Source organism: Manacus candei, unplaced genomic scaffold (genome assembly GCF_025592945.1).
Source record: "Manacus candei isolate 608988 ecotype Guabito, Panama unplaced genomic scaffold, ASM2559294v1 h1tg000278l, whole genome shotgun sequence".
Classification (NCBI taxonomy): Eukaryota; Metazoa; Chordata; class Aves; order Passeriformes; family Pipridae; genus Manacus; species Manacus candei.
The window spans coordinates 119,542-140,141 of NW_026138326.1; the positions used below are offsets into that span (position 1 = coordinate 119,542).

At 56.4% G+C, this 20,600-nt stretch overlaps 2 long non-coding RNA genes across 2 annotated transcripts; one reads left to right on the forward strand and one right to left on the reverse strand.

The window, feature by feature from the left end:
- Nucleotides 1–2,886: 2,886 nt before the first annotated feature.
- On the forward strand, nucleotides 2,887–3,648 carry LOC127464825 (uncharacterized). The gene is made up of 3 exons (XR_007901655.1): nucleotides 2,887–2,958; nucleotides 3,057–3,095; nucleotides 3,422–3,648. It is a non-coding gene; the product is annotated as an uncharacterized LOC127464825 (long non-coding RNA).
- Nucleotides 3,649–6,410: 2,762 nt separating this feature from the next.
- LOC127464824 (uncharacterized) lies at nucleotides 6,411–7,185 on the reverse strand. The gene is made up of 3 exons (XR_007901654.1): nucleotides 7,114–7,185; nucleotides 6,977–7,015; nucleotides 6,411–6,650 (listed from the first exon to the last, which is right to left on the reverse strand). It is a non-coding gene; the product is annotated as an uncharacterized LOC127464824 (long non-coding RNA).
- Nucleotides 7,186–20,600: the final 13,415 nt, after the last annotated feature.

Here is a 20,600-nt window from a genome sequence, read left to right on the forward strand (position 1 = left end):
CATATTCACATGTCCTCGCATTTCTAACCAATCCTCTACAATTCCTGGTGTCCCCAGTCTGCTCCCAATGTCCCCATTCCCATTCCAGGTGTTCCCATATCCATTCCTGGTGTTCCCATCCCATTGCTATTGTCCCCATCCCATTCCTGATGTCCCCATTCCCATTCCAGGCAGTCTCATTCCCATTCCAGGTGTTCCATCCCATTCTAGGGGTCACCGCTGTCATTTCCCCTGCTGGTTTACCTTTAAACCAGCACACCAGGGCTGTGCCCAACGGGGGTCCCTGTGGATCATCCAACGCGGGTCCTCCCATGGCTGATGGAGTTGGAGCAGCGGCCGAAGCTCTTCCTGCAGTCGGGGCACTTGGGGCTTCTCTTACCGGTGGGTCCGTTGGTGGGAGGTCAAGGCAGAGCTGTCCCTGAAGCTCTTCCCACACTCCCCACACTTGTGAGGCCTCTCCCTGATGTGGATGTGATGGTGGGTGTAGAGGGTGGAGCTGTCCCACATTCCCTACACGTGTAGGGCTGTTCCCCAGTGTGGATGTGCTGGTGGCTGAGCAGCTTGGTGCTTGTGCTGAAGCTCTTCCCACATTCCAAGCACTTGTAGGGCCATTCCCTGGTGGGGATGCAACGGTGTTTGCAAAGGCTGGAGCTGTCCCTGAAGCTCTTCCCACACTCCCCAGACGTGTAGGGCCGTTCCCACTGTGGATCATCTGGTGTTGGAGCAGGCTGGAGATCTGATTGAAGTTCATCCCACATTCCTCACACATGTAGGGCCTTTCTCCACTGTGGATCATCTGGTGTCGGAGCAGGCTGGAGATCTGATTGAAGCTCTTCCCACACTCCCCACACGTGTAGGGCCTTTCCCCACTGTGGATGCGACGGTGGTTGCGGAGGGTGGAGCTGTACTTGAAGCTCTTCCCGCATTCCCCACACCTGTAGGGCCGTTCCCCACTGTGGATGTGCTTGTGACTGAGGAGGTTGGTGCTCTTCCTGAAGCTCTTCCCACATTCCAAGCAGCTGAAGGGTTTCTCCCTGCTGGGAGGCTGCTCAGGGACCACCAGCTCGCAGCTCCGCCTCAAGCTCCGGCCGCCTTCCCGGCACACGCTGGCTCTTTCCTCCTCACAGCCCCCTGGGCTGGCTTTGGAGCCCCTCCTGCGGGGGCATCTCCGGCCCTTTTCCTCCCCGCTGCCTTCCTGCGCCGGGGAGCCCTTCAAAACGGCCTCTCCCACCAGGCTCTGCCGGGGGGATTTGTCCTCCGCGCTCTCCGGCCTCACCTCGGGGCCTGGGGCAGGAACCAACAAGGACACGCAGGGGATTTGCCTCCGGCCCACAGGGAAGCCCAAGGACATCCCCCCAACTCCGGCCCCACCAGGACGGCCACAAAAGACAAAAGACCCACCCAAAGGGGCACTGACTTCCTCCTCACCTGCCTGGGGGGCCCAAGGCATCTTCCTCTTCCTCGCAGTCTCCTCCTCCATCCGCTCAAGCTTTGGGAAGCAGAAATCCTGATGGGAGGGGGGGAAACAAGGGGTGAGTGCGTTGCCTTGGGGGTTCCTCCTGCCCAAGTCCAGTTCTAGGACTCACCAGGCATCTTGTGTTCATAAAAACCCCAAAAACACCAACATTCAGCCCAAAAACCCCTCCCAGGAGTTACCCCTCTCTGCTCTCTGGAGTTAGGGGGGTCCCCCTGTCTGCCCTGATGGCACTTCTGCCTGCATTGGGGGTCCCCCTTCTCCGGGCTGCCGGGGGTCCCACGGCTCTGGGGGGTTCCCACTCTCCGGGGTCCCCTTGAGTGTTGCCAGGGGGGTCCCAGGGCTCACTTCTCCCCACTCTACCTCTCGGGGCCGGCCGGCCCTCCTCTCTCGGCTCCCACCCTGGCAAACCTCTTGGCGCTCTCGGTTCCCACCCCGCCTCAAGGCCCCCCCTCCTCTCCACACTCCAAGGCCTTCCCCCTCTCCGGGACCCCCGCTTAAGGGGCCCGGCGCTCCCTCTCTGCTCCCCCCCTCCAGCATTCCGGGGGTCCCCCAGCTCCGGGATCGCCCCTCTCCGCTCTCCCCACTCCGCGGCTACCGGGGTTCCCCCCTGGCTCTCACGGGGGCCCCCAAACCGCTCTCGCCCCCCCCGCCATTGCCCAACGACCGCCAGGACCTTTTGGCTGCTCTTCTTTGTGCTCCCGCTCGGCTCCTCCCTCGGCTGGGCCGCCGCTTTTGGCGGGTTTCCTCCTCCGGGATCCGCCCCCTGCAGCCCTTTCCCCCCTGGACCAGCCCCCTTGGCCTCCTTGGGCCCCCCTTCGGCCTCCCTTGCCCAATAAGTCTGATTATCGAGACAAGCAATTGGTTTAAATCCACAAAACCCAAATGTATAACCCAGCACCCTGGGGCATGAACAAAGTGGTTTTCCTTGCCCCCCCCCGAGTCCAAAGTAAAGGGAGAGGAGAAAAAACCTGCTGGTGGGAGAGCTGTTGCAGTCTGGTCAGAAGTGGTGATTGCAGTCCAGTTGAGGGTGGTGATCTCAGTCTGGTTGAGAGTGGTGAGCTGCAGCCTTCCTGTGGATCCCACGAGTGGTGGAAAGGTTCTGAAACTCCAGGTTTATATATTCTCCAGTTCAGGCAGGAATGGTCAGTCGCTCCCTCAGAGCAGGGAATTCCATAAAAGGATGCTTAGTTCGTTCCCTCAGAGCAGGGAATTCCATAAAAGGATATGAAGATTGCCAGAGTGGGCAATTCCATAAAAGGGTATGAGGACAGGAACATCCCCCCACACCTCGCAGGCCCCCACCCCCCGACAACAGTTCCTGGGAAAATGGCATGGAAGGCCATAGAATACACACTTTTGGGCTACACCCATCCAGTGAGGAATCGGTCCCAGCTGTTCTAACTAGGACACTGTGTCCGTCATCGCTGCCATCATCATCATCATCGGCCTCGTGGCAGTCGGTGTCTGGAAGCTCCGATCCGGTAACTCCCGGGATGGGGGTCGGCAAGGGGCACGGATCCGCCCGGCAGCATTCCGGGGATCCTGTGCCACGGGTGCTGATCCCACTTTCTTTCCAGAGGGAAGAGGGAGGGGAATGGATACGACCCCGCGCCCACCAGTGAGTCCCAGCAGCGTGTGTGGATCCAGATCCTCTGTGCAGGGATCCCAGGATGGATGCCGGGATTCCAGAGGGGAATGGGGGCCTAATGGTTGGAGCAGGATTGGAAGGGGATTGCAGCTCAGGGCAGGATTCCAGAGTGGGATCAGGTGGAATTGTGGACTGGGATCACGGCTGGATTCTGGAGTGGGATTGGGGTGGGATGGACGGAGCAGGACCAGGTGGGAATCCGCAGCAGTTCCTACTCTGCCTGGGCTCCACAGCCGGCTCTATCCGCTGGGATGGGAACAGGGACATGGTGACTCCTTTCCCCGCTCTCATCCCAGCAGGAATCACGGCCTGAGCGATCCCAGAGCTGGATCCGCCCCTTCCCTCTCCCTGTGGAAAGGCAGGAGCTGCTGGCAGAGCTCATCCCGCTGCTCCCACCCACCCCGGTCCCCCTGCGGCTCTTCCCGATGGATCAACTTCCTGCTTTTTCCCGTGTGAAACCCAGGACCACAATTATTCCTGAGGCTTTAATTTGGGTGTGAAAATCTCCTGCTTTGGGCAAGAAATCCTGGCTCCTCCTCCGGCATCCGGCAGTTCCTCTGTGGGAACCAGAACTGGGAATGGGGACAGGGGGGACTGGGATGGGGACATTGGGGACAGGGATGGGGACACTGGGAACAGGCTGGGGACAGCAGGAATGGGAATGGGGACGTCGGGCCATGAATTTTGGGTACTTGATTTTAAGGTCTGTTGCCTGCACATAAGGCACAGCAATGGGAAGGAGGCAGCGTGAGGCTGAGAGGTTTCTGTCATGGTTTGTGGGCTTGGGTGAGATTGGGCCAGAATTACAGGACACCTGTTAAATCTGGGCTTTGGGAAAGGTTGGGGAGGGTTGGGAAAGGTGTTCAAAGGGTGGTTTTGCCTGAGGGGTTTAACATGGGAGCGGGTTTGTATTCCCAATTCCCAAGAGAAGAGATTCCAGAAAGCTCCTCTGCAGGTTGTGTTTTAAGGAACAGGAGAAGAGACCGAGGGTAAGGGGTTTCTTTCCTGGAGGGAAGGGCTGTCGTTCACTTGCAGGAGCCCTGCGCTGAAATTGCCCGTCTGACTGCCCAAACTGAACACAGCTGAAGATTCCTGCCAGACAAAAGGTGGTAGGACAGAAAGCTCTTGCTGCCCATGGAGTGCCCAGAGTGTTCCCCCAATTGCATGTGAAACCCGAAGGTTCCAGGCTTTCTTTCCTGGGGGAAAGGCCGTGACATCCTAAAGAGTCCCGTGGTAGACAGGTGGGGCTGCACTGTGGGGGTGTGAGGTGTTGGTTCTTTGGTTTCCAGGGGCTATTCCAGAATGGAGAGGACAGGCTGTGACATCACAAAGGGGCCCATGGCACAGGGGTTGGGCTGCACTAGGGGCTGTGAGACATTGGTTTTTTGGTTTCCAGCAGCCATTCTGGAATGGAGGGGATAGGCCAGAATGGATAGGACAACAAAAGGACCCAAAGCACATGGCTTGGCCTGCACTATGGTGTGGGGTGTTGGTTCTTTGGTTTCCAGGGGCTATTCTGGAATGGAGAGGACAGGCTGTGACAAGAAGTACCTGTCAGAACTGCAAAGACGGATGCACAAGAATCTTCTGTGGGCATATTCTCTTCTCTGCCCCGCAGACCCTTGTGTTGGGGTGAAAACACAGCCTCTCTGCTTCTGTCTCCTGAGGGACTTGTTCTTAGACATCCCTTTCCCCTACGCTCCTTTCAAAAGCCCTCCTGGCAATTCCCAAGCCTGTACCCAGCTCTCATCCCCTCTCTCTCGTCTTCCCAATCCCCTGGTCAATCCCAACATCCCAGGACAGGGATCCCAGTTGCTTGGCTGCACTCCCACCTAGTTCCATATGCTGGGCCATGATATCCCAGCACCGGAGCAGCCAGGTCAGCAGGGGCTCTCCCAGCTGGAGGCTGAAATCTTTTCACATCTCTCACAGCTCAGCCTGGGATGGGGATCTGGTGATTATCTCTGGCCCTGCCTCTTGCTCCTGTTCTGAGGGCTCTGCTTCCCCTTCATCTCTAACTAACTGAGCTGATTTGGTCTTGGATTTCTTCTGTAGAGGGGCAGCTGCTACTGGCACTGGTTGTTCCTCTGCAGTTTGAGTGGCCACAGCACCTCTTGGTCTCCTTTCCTCCTCCTTCCCCTGAGGGCATAGGGTCTTGGTTAAACAAGATTACAACTTAGAAATTAAGAGACTTCAGGTGGAAGTGTGGAAAAGGAAAAGAAACAACTTTTTATTAACAAAATCTGAATAAACAACAAATGGTGCAACCAAAAACTTTCAGAAGAAACAAAACAAAGTCCCAAATCCCCAGGTGGGGGGGAGAAACTGTCCCGGCAGTTCAAAGCTCTCTCAGCCCCGTGTGCTCGCAGCCAGCAGTGAAGGAGTCCCTTTTCCCAGGGCAGTCCCCAAAGCAGAACACCTCGCTCCCAGATGGGTCGGGCTCTCTCTCTCTCTCTCAGTCACTCTCCACGAGGTGTCCCGTGGGGAAAAAACTTCCTGTCAGGAAAAGAGAACAAGGTGGCCAAAATCAGCTCCCGCTCTGTCCGGTCCCGGACAAACCCCAAAAGCCCCCGAACAAAGGACCCCCCGCCCTCCCCGCGGCCACCGCGGTGTCCCCGAGAGCCGCCCTCCCCCCACTGCCCCTGCCCAGCGCCTGCGGCTCCGCTCCAACCCACCCCATCCCGGGAGACACAGATGGGAATGAGGGGACACTGGGAAACAATTCCAACACCTCTTTTCAAACCTCTGACACCTGGTTCCCAGACATTCCCAAAGAAGGGGTTTCCCGTGGCCTCGAGCCAGGGACCGACCTTTGTATTGAACCAACTCCTGGAGAGACACGTTCCCATCCCTGTCCCCATTCCCATTCCTGGGGTTCCCATCCCTCTCCCCATTCCCATTCCTGAGGTTCCCATCCCTGTCCCCATTCCCATTCCTGGGGTTCCCATCCCTCTCCCCATTCCCATTCCTGGGGTTCCCATCCCTGTCCCCATTCCCACTTCCTGCTGTGCCAACCTGCTCCCAGTGTCTCCGTTCCTGTCCCCACTATCCCTATCCTGGTCTCCCATGTCCCCATTCCCATTCCCGGTGTCTCAAATCCCATTCCTGGTGACTCCAACCTGCTCCCAATGTCCCCATTCCCATTCCTGGAGTTCCCATTTCCATTCCTGATATCTGTAACCTACTCCCAGTGTCCCCATCCCTGTCCCCAATGTCCCCATCCCAGTCCCCCCCTGTCCCCATTCCCATTCCTGGTTCCCACAGAGGAACTGCCGGATGCCGGAGGAGGAGCCAGGATTTATTGCCCAAAGCAGGAGATTTTCACACCCAAATTAAAGCCTCAGGAATAATTGTGGTCCTGGGTTTCACACGGGAAAAAGCAGGAAGTTGATCCATCGGGAAGAGCCGCAGGGGGGCCGGGGTGGGTGGGAGCAGCGGGATGAGCTCTACCAGCAGCTCCTGCCTTTCCACAGGGAGAGGGAAGGGGCGGATCCAGCTCTGGGATCGCTCAGGCCGTGATTCCTGCTGGGATGAGAGCGGGGAAAGGAGTCACCATGTCCCTGTTCCCATCCCAGCGGATAGAGCCGGCTGTGGAGCCCAGGCAGAGTAGGAACTGCTGCGGATTCCCACCTGGTCCTGCTCCGTCCATCCCACCCCAATCCCACTCCAGAATCCAGCCGTGATCCCAGTCCACAATTCCACCTGATCCCACTCTGGAATCCTGCCCTGAGCTGCAATCCCCTTCCAATCCCACTTCAGCCATTAGGCCCCCATTCCCCTCTGGAATCCCGGCATCCATCCTGGGATCCCTGCACAGAGGATCTGGATCCACACACGCTGCTGGGACTCACTGGTGGGCGCGGGGTCGTATCCATTCCCCTCCCTCTTCCCTCTGGAAAGAAAGTGGGATCAGCACCCGTGGCACAGGATCCCCGGAATGCTGCCGGGCGGATCCGTGCCCCTTGCCGACCCCCATCCCGGGAGTTACCGGATCGGAGCTTCCAGACACCGACTGCCACGAGGCCGATGATGATGATGATGGCAGCGATGACGGACACAGTGTCCTAGTTAGAACAGCTGGGACCGATTCCTCACTGGATGGGTGTAGCCCAAAAGTGTGTATTCTATGGCCTTCCATGCCATTTTCCCAGGAACTGTTGTCGGGGGGGGAGGGGGTCTGCGAGGTGGGGGGGGGGTCCCTGTCCTCATACCCTTTTATGGAATTCCCTAATCTGAGAATCCTCATACCCTTTTATGGAATTCCCCACTCTGGCAATCTTCATATCCTTTTATGGAATTCCCCGCTCTGAGGGAACGAACTAAGCATCCTTTTATGGAATTCCCTGCTCTGAGGGAATGACTGACCATTCCTGCCTGAACTGGAGAATATATAAACCTGGAGTTTCGGAACCTTTCCACCACTCGTGGGATCCAGAAGAAGGCTGCAGCTCACCACTCTCAACCAGACTGAGACCACCACCCTCAACTGGACTGCAATCACCACTTCTGACCAGACTGCAACAGCTCTCCCACCAGCAGGTTTTTTCCCCTCTCCCTTTACTTTGGACTCGGGGGGGGGCCCAAGGAAAACCACTTTGTTCATGCCCCAGGGTGCTGGGTTATACATTTGGGTTTTGTGGGTTAAAAGCAATTGCTTGTCTGTATAATCAGACTTATTGGGCAAGGGGGGCCCAAGGGGGGCCCAAGGGGGCCCAAGGGGGCTGGTCCAGGGGGGGAAGGGCTGCAGGGGGCGGATCCCGGAGGAGGAAACCCGCCAAAAGCGGCGGCCCAGCCGAGGGAGGAGCCGAGCGGGAGCACAAAGAAGAGCAGCCAAAAGGTCCTGGCGGTGGCTGGGCAATGGCGGGGGGGGCGAGAGCGGTTTGGGGGCCCCCGTGAGAGCCGGGGGGGAACCCCGGTAGCCGCGGAGTGGGGAGAGCGGAGAGGGGCGATCCCGGAGCTGGGGGACCCCCGGAATGCTGGAGGGGGGGGAGCAGAGAGGGAGCGCCGGGCCCCTTAAGCGGGGGTCCCGGAGAGGGGGAAGGCCTTGGAGTGTGGAGAGGAGGGGGGGCCTTGAGGCGGGGTGGGAGCCGAGTGCGCCAAGAGGTTTGCGAGGGTGGGAGCCGAGAGAGGAGGGCCGGCCGGCCCCGGGAGGCAGAGTGGGGAGAAGTGAGCCCTGGGACCCCCCTGGCAACACTCAAGGGGACCCCGGAGAGTGGGAACCCCCCGGAGCCGCGGGACCCCCGGCAACCCGGAGAAGGGGGACCCCCAATGCAGGCAGAAGTGCCATCAGGGCAGACAGGGGGACCCCCCTAACGCCAGAGAGCAGAGAGGGGGAACTCCTGGGAGGGGTTTTTGGGCTGATTGTTGGTGTTTTGGGGGATTTTATGAACACAAGATGCCCAGTGAGTCCTAGAGCTGGACTTGGGCAGGAGGAACCCCCAAGGCAACGCGCTCACCCCTTGTTTTCCCCCCCCATCAGGATTTCTGCTTCCCAAAGCTTGGGCGGATGGAGGAGGAGGCTGCGAGGAAGAGGAAGATGCCTTGGGCCCCCCAGGCAGGTGAGGAGGAAGTCAGTGCCCCTTTGGGTGGGTCTTTTGTCTTTTGTGGCCGTCCTGGTGGGGCCGGAGTTGGGGGGATGTCCTTGGGCTTCCCTGTGGGCCGGAGGCAAATCCCCTGCGTGTCCTTGTTGGTTCCTGCCCCAGGCCCCGAGGTGAGGCTGGAGAGCGCGGAGGACAAATCCCCCCGGCAGAGCCTGGTGGGAGAGGCCGTTTTGAAGGGCTCCCCGGCGCAGGAAGGCAGCGGGGAGGAAAAGGGTCGGAGATGCCCCCGCAGGAGGGGCTCCAAAGCCAGCCCAGGGGGCTGTGAGGAGGAAAGAGCCAGCGTGTGCCGGGAAGGCGGCCGGAGCTTGAGGCGGAGCTGCGAGCTGGTGGTCCCTGAGCAGCCTCCCAGCAGGGAAAAGCACTTCAGGTGCTTGGAATGTGGGAAGAGCTTTAGGAAGAGAACCTACCTCCTGAGGCACCAGCACATCCACACTGGGGAACGAACCTACACATGTGGGGAGTGTGGGAAGAGCTTCAGGCAGAGCTCCACCCTCCACAGGCACCATCGCATCCACACTGGGGAACAGCCCTACACGTGTGGGGAGTGTGGGAAGAGCTTCAAACTGAGCTCCCACCTGCTCCAACACCAGATGATCCACAGTGGGAAAGGCCCTACACGTGCGCAGAGTGTGGGAAGAGCTTCAGGGACAGCTCCAGCTTTTGCAAACACCGTTGCATCCCCACCAGGGAATGGCCCTACAAGTGCTTGGAATGTGGGAAGAGCTTCAGCACAAGCACCAAGCTGCTCAGCCACCAGCACATCCACACTGGGGAACAGCCCTACACGTGTAGGGAATGTGGGACAGCTCCACCCTCTACACCCACCTTCGCATCCACATCAGGGAGAGGCCTCACAAGTGTGGGGAGTGTGGGAAGAGCTTCAGGGACAGCTCTGCCTTGACCTCCCACCAACGGACCCACCGGTAAGAGAAGCCCCGAGTGCCCCGACTGCGGGAAGAGCTTCGGCCGCTGCTCCAACTCCATCAACCATGGGAGGACCCGCGTTGGATGATCCACAGGGACCCCCGTTGGGCACAGCCCTGGTGTGCTGGTTTAAAGGTAAACCAGCAGGGGAAATGACAGCGGTGACACCTAGAATGGGATGGAACACCTGGAAAGGGAATGAGAATGCCTGGAATGGGAATGGGGACATCAGGAATGGGATGGGGACAATAGCAATGGGATGGGAACACCAGGAATGGAAATGGGAACACCTGGAATGGGAATGGGGACATTGGGAGCAGACTGGGGACACTAGGAATGGGAATGCGGGCAGCAGGAATGGGAATGGGGACATGTGGAACGGGGAAGGAACACCTGGAATGGGAATGGGAACACCTGGAATGGAAATGGGGACACTAGGAATGGCAACACCTGGAATTGGAATGGAGACACCTGGAATGGGAACACCTGGAATGGGAATGGGGACACCAGGAATGGGAATGGGGACACCAGGAATGGGAATGGGAACACCTGGAATGGGAATGGGGGCAGCAGGAATGGGAATGGGAACACCTGGAACTGGAATGGAAACACCTGGAATGGGAACACCTGGAATGGGAATAGGAACACCTGGAATGGGAATGGAAACACCAGGAATGGGAATGGAAACACCTGGAATGGGAATGGGAACACCTGGAATTGGAATGGGGACACCTGAAATTTGAATGGGGACACCTGGAACGGGAATGGGAACACCTGGAATGGAAATGGGGACACCAGGAATGGGAACACCTGGAATTGGAATGGGAACACCTGGAATGGGAACATCTGGAATGGGAATGGGAACACCTGGAATGGAAATGGGGACACCAGGAATGGGAATGGGAACACCTGGAACTGGAATGGAAACACCTGGAATGGGAACACCTGGAATTGGAATAGGAACACCTGGAATGGGAATGGGGACACCAGGAAAGGGAATGGAAACACCTGGAATGGGAATGGGGACACCGGGAATGGAAATGGGGACACCTGGAATTGGAACACCAGGAATGGGAATGGGAACACCTGGAATGGGAATGGGGACACCAGGAATGGGAATGGGGACACCAGGAATCGGAATGGAAACACCTGGAATGGGAATGGAAACACCTGGAATGGGAATGGAAACACCTGGAATGGGAATGGGGACATCAGGAATGGGAATGGGGACACCTGGACTGGGAATGGGAACATTGGGAATGGGAATGGGAACATCGGGAGCAGGTTGGGAACACCAGGAATGGGAATGGGATCACCTGGGATTGGAATGGGGACACCTGGAATGGGAATGGGAACATTGGGAGCAGACTGGGGACACCAGGAATTGGAATGGGGACACCTGGAATGGGAATGGAGACATCTGGAACGGGAATAGCGAAAACAGAGGTGGGATGGGAACACCTGGAATGGGAATGGGGACAATAGGAATGGGAATGGAGACACCTGGAATATAAATGGGAACACCAAGAACTGGGCATTGGGAAAACAGAAGTGGGATGGGAACACCAGGAATGGGAGGACGGACAATAGGAATGGGAATGGGGACACCTAGAATGGGATGGAACACCTGGAAAGGGAATTGGAACACATGGAATGGGAATTGGAACCTATGGAATGGGAATGGGAACACTTTGAATGGGAGTGGGAACTCCTGGAATGGGAATGGGGACACCTGGAATGGGATGGGAATAACTAGAATGGGATGGGAACACCTGGAACAGGAATGCAAACCCCTGGAATGGGAATGGGAACAGCCGGGCCCGGGCTGTGTCCCTGGGGAAACAGGAGGCCAGGCCCAAAAGAGTTAACTAAGAAATTGGGGCCTGCTAACAAGCTACCAACATCCAAGAGCATCTGTGCTCGTTCTGTTCTACTGACTGGAGCAAAGCTTCAGAGAATAGTACAGGAACATGTCCTAGGCCTAGAGGGGATAAATTAGAGAGACAGCAGGATCAGGGAGACATTGGAATAGGAGGAATAGGCCGGGAGCCAGGGCTTTTTCCAAGCTTCAGGGAGCGGGTCAAGAAGAATGGAAGAGAAGGAAGGTCAAGCTGAGGAAGATGAGTTGAAGCCCCCAGAGCCATGGAGGAAGAGTAGAAGTACCCTCAGGATTGAGGGCCAAGAGAAACACCGCCCCAAGCCCCGCCTGAGCTCCACCTCTACTCCGCCTGTTATTAATATGCAGAGATAGATGTTGTAATCACTTGAATATGCATTTAATCCCAGCTGAAGATTGTAGAAAAATGCTGATTTTGTGTGAAGCCTTCCAGCAAGTTTGTCCAGCGCCAGCTGGCTTGCTCCCAACGTTGAATAAACAAATACCTTGCTGCTTAAAGATAAAAAAGTCTCTGAGCAGTTTCTCGGACCGATTTTTCGCATTCAGCGCCCAGTCAGTCCCAGGATGATCCCAGTCACTCCTGGTCTCTCCCAGTTGCTCCCAGTTTCCTCCATGTGGTCCCACTCATTCCCAGTTGCCCCCAGAAGCTTCCAGCATGATCCCAGTTGCTCACAGCCACTTCCAGTCATCCCCAGTGCACTCCCACTTGCTCCCAGTATGATCCCAATCACCTCCTGCATGATCCCACTCACTCCTGGTATCATCCCAGGATGACCCCAGTCACCCTCAGTGTGGTCTCAGTTGCTCCCAGCATGGGCCAAGCTTCTCCCACTGTGAACCCAGGATGATCCCAGTTGTCCCCATCATGGTCCCACTTGCTCCCAGTTGCCCCTAGCACAGATCCAGTCACTCCAAGTATGATCCCAGTCCTCCCTCCTGACAGTCCCAGTCAATGCCAGTTGCTTCTCTTGTAGATCCAGTCACTCACAGTTCCTTCCAGTTGCCCCCAGCCTGGTCCTAATTCCCCTTCACGTAGTCCCAGTCACTCCCAGTATGGTCCCAGTCACCCCCACCATGGTTGCAGACACTCCCAGTATATCCCAGTAGAGCCCTCAGTATGCTCCTAGTCCTTCCCAGTCACTCCCAGTTGCCCCAGTAACATTCCAGTTTCCACCGGTATGATCCCAGTGACTCCAAGGCACTCCCACTATATCCTATGTGGCCTCCAGTTGCTCCCAGTAGCCCTCAGTGTGGTCCCAGTTGCTCCCAGTATGATCCCTGTTGCCCCAGTTCTGGTCCTGGAGGGTCCCAGTGTGCTCAGATCCTGTTCCCGGGGGGTCCTGCTGGGTCCTGGTCCCAGTGTATCCTGGTGTCCTGGTCCATCCCAGTCTGTCCCAGTCTGTCCCAGGCCATCCCAGTCCATCCCAGTCCCTTCCCAGCCGTTTCCCGGGTCCTGCCCCCCCACCCCCCAAGATGCTGACGGGGTCGGAGCTCCGTCTTTGGCTTCGTCTCCCTGGGCCTGCCTGGAATGAAGGGGCCGCTGGGACACTGCGGGGCCTCCTGAGACCAAAGGAACCCCGGGAGAATTTGGATACTCCTGGAATCAAGGCACAACTGGGACACTGCAGGGCCCTATGGAAAAAAAGGAACCTTGTGACACTGCGGAATTCCTGGAATCCAGGGGCCTTTGGGACATGGGGGCCTCATGGAACCAAAGGAACCCTGAGGTGTTTCCGAAGGTCATGGAATCAAGGGGCCACTGGGACACTGCAGGGCCTCTGGGAATTAAAGGAACACTGGGACACTGGGGCAGGACATCCCCCTGCAATGGCACCAAGACAATGCCCCATTTGCAAAGGGGTCAGTGCTGAGCTGAGAGGGGGCCAGGCCAAGGCAGGAGATGTTGGACCCCAGACTGGTTTCACCCCAAATGAAGCCCCTGATGGTGAGGGAACCCCTGGAGTCCAAGGACTGTCAGTCCATGGGTTTCTACCAGAAAGGGCCAGTCCCCTGTCCCAGGGGCAGGTTCTTCCAACAGAACCCTTCTTGGGGGGTGTGTGGAGATTCCTGCCTTGGCTGGGGACCCCCCAAGGTCATAGCTGGAGGTTGAGAGCAGAGATCTCCCCACGAGCGCTGCTCTGGGGGAGTTCCATCCATCTCTAATTAAGAATTCTTGCTTGTTTGCCACCTTTAGTAGAATTGCTTCAACAATTGCTTTAGTGTAGTGCCCTGTCCTACATTATCCTGCACTACTGGTAGTTTTAGTGTTTCTATTGTTCACTAAATAATTCTGATTAAAACCTTTTGTGTCATCATTTGCAAAAATAAATAATTCATTTTCTATCAATAGATCTGATTTGCCATCATTAAACCCTGGGGGACAAACGTGGTTCAGTCACCCCTCTAGAATTGCTCTAAATTTCAACTGTTGGCACAATGCAAGGCTGAGATTAGATCCAGCAGCCCCCAGCACCCAGAGTAAGTTGGGAGCTCAGGGGGACCACCCCCCTTTCCCAGCAGCCCCCCAGTGCCCAAAGACCCCCATGGGACCGTCCATCCCTCCAGACCACCCCCCCTTTTCCACCCCTCTCCCTGTTCCTCCCACTTTTCCATGGTCCCCTCAATCCCCAGCCACCCCAAATCAGTTCTGGGGTCTCAACCCCCACTTTTCCCCCTCGCTCCCACCCCTTGCACATCATTCCCCCAATCCCCAGACCCCTCATGCTCAGTTTGGAGGTCCCACCCTCCCCTTTTCCCCACTCTTCTGACCTCTCCCACCCCTTTCCCATCAGCCCCCAATTCTCAGCCTCTCTCCTCCTCCACTTTTGGGGGGTCCTGGTCTCCTCCCACTCAGTCTGGGGTCCCACCACCCCTTTTATCCCCTCTGACTCACCGACCCCCCTTCGCAACACCCCCTCTCACCCAAGAACTCCTCGCCTGCAGTGGGAAGGGTTCCCAGTAACACCAGAGCCCATGAAAGTCCCCCCAAAAATGGGTTAGGTTGAGTCCTCAGTGGGCTCTGAGTGGGTTTGGAGGTTCCTTGGGGGCTGTGGGGTGGTTTAAGGGGGTCCCAGCACACTTTGGGATGCACTGGATGCCGTGTTGGGGTGCAGATGTCCCCCCAGAGCTCCCCCAGAACAGGGTGACACAAGGGGGGGAGGGGGCACAGAGGTGCCCCTATTCCTGATCCATCCCGGAGCAACCACACTGGGGGCAACTGGGATCGTACTGGGAGCAGCCTGGCCCCTGCTGAGTTTATACTGGGATTGTACTGTGAGTGACTGCAATAATACTGGGAGTATGGGAGAGGGACTGCAACCATTCTGGGGATGATTGGGATCAAAGTGGATTCACTGAATCCCCTGGAAGTATCTGGAAGTTACTGGGATTATTGGGGGTGACTGGACTCATAGTGGGATCATATTGGGAGCAACTGGGACCATGCAGGGGCAAGTGGCATCCTCCAGGTAGTTCCTCCTGCTTCTGAGGAGAGAGTTAAAAAAACCCCACACCCCCCCACAGCCTTTGGAGAGTCTTCAGCCTGGAATGTGGATGTGCTGTTTGGTTCTTTTGTGTGGGTCAATCACCCAAGGCAAAAACTCCCCTCCCCCGTTCAACATCCCCCCTTACAGCAATGCAGGGCAAAGAAAGATTCCCTGCCTGGGTTTTTTTGAACAAGTAAACCTGTGACAACCTCCCAGGCTGCTGAGCAGGGACAAGGAGGCAGTGAGGGCCCAGGGCTGCAAGGGGCACTTGTCTCCTCATGGTGGGACAGTAAATGGGCAGAAAAGAAACCCCCAAGGCTCAATTTGGGAGCAATAGTGGGCAGCCATTCTTTGTTATCAGCCCCTCACCCATGGGAGGATCTTCCCCCCAACCAGGAGTGTGCCCCGTTCTCCCCCAGGGCAGCTGAGATTTACTCACAATTTTACACATCCAGTAAATGTCTTACGTATTCACTCCTTCCTTCAGAAAGATCACACCCATGGGAATTAGCTCAGAGAGGTCCTTCTGAAGTCCTTCCAAAGTCCTTATTTGGTCACTGGGGGTCTTCTGGTGGCCACTTGGTGGTCTCTGGTGCTTGTTTGGAGCTTGAACTGTACTGACCTTGTCTGTTGAGCAGAGTATTTACAACTGGATATAGAGGGCCCTTGTTCAGCTTCTCTTCTCCAAAACCTGGATACTTATGTGACAACTACCCCAACTGAAAAGCATTCAGAAACTTCCCGATTTTGTAACTCCCCTGCCAGAAACTTCCACTGTAAAGGCCCCTGGAAAATTGCCGAGCAAGGGAGAATTCCTGCTCTCAGGAGAGACCCCGCCTGGTTTGACGGGAGGCCTGGGAAGGACCCCCCTGGCAGAAGCTTTCCCCCCAGGCTCTCCAAGCTCCCGGCTGTGGGCAAAGCCAGCCCATGGCCCAGCGGGGTGGGCTGGGGCTGCCCAGGGGCAGGAGACACGGGCCCCACGGAGCGAGGCCAGCGGAGCCCCAGTGGGCCGGGGCTGGAGCGCCCGAGGCCCGGGAGAGGCTGGAGAGCAGGCAGGGAGCCCGCAGGCCTGCCCGCTCCCAGTTGGCAAGGGCTGCAGGCAGAGAGGCAGCTCTGCAGGCCTGGAGCAGCACAGGGGCTCTCCAGCTCTGCCCTCGGCACAGGCCTCTCCCAATGCACCAGGCACAGACGGGCACCACTGCAAAGGGGAACCTTTTAGCCCCAGTTTCGGGGGGAATCACAAACTCGCCCCAAGGAGCCACAGCCAAGGGTCTGGTGGCAGCACGGGGCCCTTCCTGGACATTAGAGAACTTCCCTAATCTTTCAGTGGGTCCACTTTGCCTTTGGATTCGTTGTTTCCATTAATCACAGAGGGGGTGTTAGGCCATAAATCACCTTTAGCCAGCACACAGCAAAAATTCCTCACAAGCTGCTTTGGAGAGAACACAGCTTGGGAAAAGCACTAGAACTGTCAATTTTGTGAGAGTTACCCTTGATAAGCTTCAGTGAACAAAGCCTGGGAGAGAAAGATGTGTTCTTGAACCTGATATCTGGAAACAAGGGCCTTCTGCAGAAAGCAGCAGGTAAGGAGGAAGATGAGCAAAGGCTCAGCATTTGTGGGGGAAAATGCCCACCTGAGAAAAAGGTGCTCAAAAGACCGAAAGCATGAACTAATTAGCATAAGCAACAAGAGAGTACTGAGCAAGAGTAGCTAGAATACTAATGAATGAAATGGAACAATGAAATGATGCCATTTGGTACCAATGAACATTAATTTCTTTGTCAAAAAAGTGTAAATGGGTGCAAAAGTGATGTACTGCTGTCTGTGTGAAGGCAGCATTGTTGTTGGTCACATGCACAGCCAGCAAAGAAAGTAATGCCTTGCTTTGTCACACTAAACCCAAGGTGTTAGAGGGTTTGATTGATCCCAACAATGTCAGAGCATTTGGTAACACCCTCAGCACTCAGTCACTTGCACTGCCAGCATGGGGGCCAAATACTGTCCTTGGAAAAAACATGGACTGCCATCATTTCCAGGAGCCCAGCTCCAAAATTTGGATAGCACTTCCCAAATTGGATATGTCTGGGGATTGCTGCCATGCCAAAAGGGCCAGGACAGAAAGCTGCTGCTGGCCTTTGCCTGCCCTGGGAAACCTTTCCTCTGCCCCCCAGCACTGGGGCTGGGTGCTGTCCTTCCCAAGGGAAGGGACTGTCATCCCCCCCAGGAGCCACCTCCAAAGCTTGGATGCCACCTGCCAACCTGACTCTGTCAGGGATTGCTCCCACCCAAAAGGGGCCAGCACAGGAACCTGTTGCTGGCCTTTGCCTGCCCTGGGCACCCTGTCACCTGCCCCTGAAACACTGGGGCTGGGGGCTTTCCTTCCCAAGGACAGTTAATGGCACCAACTTTCAGGAGCCCACCTCTGAGCTTTGGGCATCATCTCTGTCCTGCAAAATGGGTGTTTCCTCAACCCTTTGTGTTCCCTTGGTCTGTCACAGCCCTAAAAAGGCTGAGACCCTTGTTCCTGACCACTTTTAAAGAGGATTTGAAGCTTAAAGTCTTTTAGGAAACTAATCCAAAAGAGCCCCCCATTTCCAGCAGTGGTTTTCCTACCTTACTGGAGGGAGCAGTGAGAATTTTGGGATGAAGTCTTTACTCTGCTGCTGATGAGCTCAGAGTCGGTGTCTCCTGTGCTCTGGCCACGGGGCAGGGCCTCCCTGCCCTTTGGTCCCTGCCTCGTGGCCACCCCTGTGCCAGGGGATACTGTGCAGGCCACCTGGAAACAAACCCATTCCAGCCCAGCATTCCCCTGTGTGCCCACTGGAATGTGCACCAGACACCCTGAGGGAAGAAACATTTCCAGAGGAGAAGACTTTGCTCTTCCTGCTGCAGCCACAAATGGGAAAAATGAAACCCTCCAACTCTGTCCTTTTGTATCAGTGAGTCAGGCACCACTTTCTTCTGGCCCGGGGGTGTGTGGGGGATAACTCCAGCCCTCCCTGCCCCCCCAGCCTTTTCACTTATTTATATGTGTTTAGCAAAGAAAGAATTTAAAGGGCATCAGTTTTAAATTACATCATCCTCTTCAGTATTTAGCATTCTGTCCTCTATTGGTTATTGACTCTCACTTCTCACCCTAATTAGTCCCCATTTTTCAGGCTTTTTATTATCCTTTTTCCAGACAGGGAGTTTCCAACACCTATTGTATGGTCTTTGTTAACCTCTTCTTTATCTTCTAGTTCCTGCACAATGTCCTTGTGGTCTGTAAATTCTGCATTCCTTGTGTCCAGTTTCAGCAATCCACCTCTCTCCCCAGGCTTTGTTCACTGAAGCAGATCAGGGCTAGTTTAGCAAAACTCAGAGTTGCAATAATTTTCCCAAGCCTGTTCCCACAAGAGCAGGTGATGACAAACTTTGCCAAGTGCTGGCCAATAGTGACTTAAGACTAACCCACTGTTTAGGATGAATATTCTGGTTATGATTCACTAAAGCAATTAACTAACAAGTTAATGAACATCATTCATTTAAAAGAATCAGGAAATGATCTCGTTCCCAGCAGCAGCACCGAGTGCCCGGAGCCGATGTGTGCAAGTGCTGGGCTGGAGCAGAGACGTGCTGGAGGGGCAGATGGCAATGGGACAGCACAGAAAGGGGAAACACTTCCCCCCAGGCCAGGGAAAGGGTGGGTTGGTCTCTGCAGCCCTGGCAGGAGAGGCCTTTGCTGTCGGGGGGGTCTCTGCAGCCCCTGAGGGGCTGTGCTGGAGGAGAAGCTGATCTCAAGGCAGGACAGAGACGCTGAAAATGTCTTTGGGTGGGCACATCCCGTGATTCAGGAACACTGACAGTCATCCCACAGAGCCTTGGTTGAATCATCAGGTGGGTGATGAAGGGACAGAAGGGCCTGCAAAGCCTGGGAGCAGGTCCCCCATTCCAGTGCAAGTGGGAACACCGTGGGATCTTCTGGCAGGGCAGCAGGGCTGGGCACAGGCAAGCCAGGAGATGCTGGAGGCTGTGGCAGACAGCTCTGGGCCCCAGACAATCCCTGGGCTGCCCAGGGCTGCTCTCTTGCTGCCAGACAAGGGGGTCTGGCTGGGCAGGGGAAGGCTGAGGGAGCCAGGGCTGCAGGGAGCAGGGAATGGTGGAGCTGCAGGACAAGGAGCAGAAGGGCCCTGCAGGGCTGCAGCAGAGCTGATTGCAGGGAGCTGCCTTCAGGGCAGGGATTCTGCCCCTGGGCTCTCCCTGCTGAGGCCACACCTCGAGTGCTGTGCCCAGTTCTGGGCCCCTCACTTTGGAGAAGATGTCGAGGTGCTGGAGCGTGTCTGGAGAAGGGCACTGGGGCTGCTGAAGGCTCTGGAGCACAAGTGCTGTGAGGAGCAGCTGAGGGAGCTGGGCTTGCTGAGCCTGGACAGAAGGAGGCTCAGGGGGGACCTTCTCACTCTCTACAACTCCCTGACAGGAGGGGGGACCCGGGGGGGTCGGTCTCTTCTCCCAGGCAACCAACAGTGGGACAAGAGGGCACAGCCTAAAGCTGCACCAGGGGAGGTTTAGGTCAGACAGGAGGCTCAAGTTCTTCCCAGAAGGGGTGACTGGGTGTTGGAATGGGCTGCCCAGGGAGGGGGTGGAGTCACCGTCCCTGGAGGTGTTTCAGAAAAGACTGGATGTGGCTCTCAGGGCCATGGTCTAGTTGACAGGGTGGGGTTGGGTCATGGCTTGGACTCCATGATCTCAGAGGTCTTTTCCCACCTCGTTGATTCTGTGATTCTGGAATGGCCCCTTGGTTCCATGAGGTTTTGCAGTGTCACAGTGGCCCTTTGATTCCATGAGGTTCCACAGGGTCACAAAGGCCACTGGATTCCATGAGAGTACCAAAGGTCTCAGGGCTCGTTTGATTCCATGAGGCCCCACATGTCACACTGGCAACTTTGTTCCATGAGGCACCACAGTGGCCCCTGGGTTCCTTTAATTCCATGAGGTCCCGCAGTGTCACGATGGTCCCTTGATCCCATGGGGTTCCGCAGTGTCCCAGGGTTCCTTTGGCTCCATAAGGCTGATCTCGGGCTCTGAGACAGAACTGAACCAGCAGTGGTTGTCCAGAATGTGCCCTAGAAAATATCTGTGTAACCAACTGCAATGGAGAGAAACCAGCCAAGGAAAGGAAAGAAACAATCAAGGGAGGAACTCGTGGTTCACAGAAGCAGCAAAGCAGGCAAAGGTGGGGTGTTAGAGAATCCCAGAATGAAAAAATGTGCGAGTTGGAAGGGACCCCAGAGGGATCATCAAGTCCAACCCTGAGCCCTGCCCAGGCCCATCCCCAAGAGTCACAGCCTGTGCCCCAGAGGATCATCCAAACTGTCCTGGAGCTCTGTCAGCCTTGGTGCTGTGCCCACTGCCCTGGGGAGCCTGTTCAGTGCCAACCACCCTGGGGGGGAAGAACCTCTTTCTAACATCCAACCTGAGCCTGCCCTGACACAACTCCAGGCCATTCCCTGGGGGCTGTCCCTGGTCCCCCCAGAGCAGAGCTCAGGGCCTGCCCCTCCTCTGCCCCTCCTGAGGAAGTTGGAACTGCCA